The sequence below is a fragment of the Canis lupus genome, chromosome 3 (assembly GCF_011100685.1).
Source record: "Canis lupus familiaris isolate Mischka breed German Shepherd chromosome 3, alternate assembly UU_Cfam_GSD_1.0, whole genome shotgun sequence".
Taxonomy (NCBI): Eukaryota; Metazoa; Chordata; class Mammalia; order Carnivora; family Canidae; genus Canis; species Canis lupus.
The window spans coordinates 75,734,080-75,735,618 of record NC_049224.1 but is presented as its reverse complement, the minus strand read 5'-3'; positions in this window follow the sequence as shown (position 1 = coordinate 75,735,618).

Genomic DNA, 1,539 nt, shown 5'->3' with positions numbered 1-1,539 from the left:
GCCATATGCTAATGTGCAGTGTAGGAAGCCTAACAGAGATCATGGTGTAGTTGAGGTTCCTGGGAAAAGGGGCTTCAACTTTATTCTCCTCAGCCCACACATATAACCTGAGCACCACCACGAAAACGAGGGGATACCCTTGAAACTTTGGACCCTACAAATCTAGGTGAAACAAGGCTAGTGCAATAGGTAATAACTCATTGCAATACTGCTATTATTTTCAGTCACAAGAGAAAATACTTGTACTGTTCAACTTGGTCACCTCAGGACAATTTTGTCACTCCAGCTGTATTTTTTTATTAGACCATAAACTCTTGGAAGGCTATGTTCATTAGGACACTTTGGATTGCTAGTGATAGAAAACCAATTCTAAGTAGCTTAAGCTAAAAGAAAATTTATTGCCAAATATTACTGTGAATTCTAGAAGTGGACACTTTAACAATGAAATTCTTGACTTGAATTCATTTTGTATGAAGTCGAGTTGGCAGGCAGGATGGCTGTCAGCAGCTGTAGGCTCACATAATCTTAGTTTAACAGACACAGCAGAAAATGCTTGCTTTTTTTCCCATGTGAATCACAAGGCTCTGACCTTGCTTGGCTTCAGTATCCATCCTTGGCCCTAGCTATGGTCATATGTTCACTCTGTATCCTGAAAGGGGAGTTCCCCAAGGAGAAGAGCCTGCCAGACACAAACAACAGGTCTACTTCAAAAACGGAATCAAAATCTAAGTCATCTTTGTATCTTCTACAGGCCTTTGACCTACCAGATTTTCAATCACTGGATCTAGAAGAGCAAGGTACTTTGTTGCTAGGAAGAAACAGGCAAAGTGGAGGCAGAACAGATTGATAGGTAAGAAAGTGGGTGTAAACAGATTAGAAAAATATACAAAAAGTAGAAAATAATGTGAAATTTGTCTTTGCTTTGTTTTATATATTTATATAGAGATAAGAAAAGCTTTCTTAGCTTTCTTTATGAGAGAAAGATTTTTTTAAACATGAATAATCATTGGGATCATTTTTAGAGAGCCTTTATAAGATGCCAGGGAGTTAAAAAAAAAAAAAAAAAGATGCCAGGGAGTTTATCCAATTCCTCTCTTGATTTGGTTGTTGTTAGCTGTGGCATCTCTGTTACACTGTTATAAAACCATAGATACCTTGATGGGTAATCCCAGTGGGTTTTGTGAGCATCTGTTAACTATAATTACATGTTATACATAGAAGATCCTGAATATAATTAAATTGGAATGCCAAGGTTATTTAACAATTATGGACTCAAATTGGTAGCCTAGCCTTTCATCACCAATTTTATCACCCCGATGCCAAAATTCTATCATTCTTATCAAAGAACACATGAATCAACACTGAGAATGTAACATACAGATGACATCCAGATACTTCTCTACCTAAATCAACCATTTTTAGTCTCATATCTTTTCAATGATGGAATACAGGGATATGCAAAGACATATACATTCACACATATACATTCTCTGAAACAAAGAATCACTAAACAATAGAGAGTTTACTGCTGATTTAGAA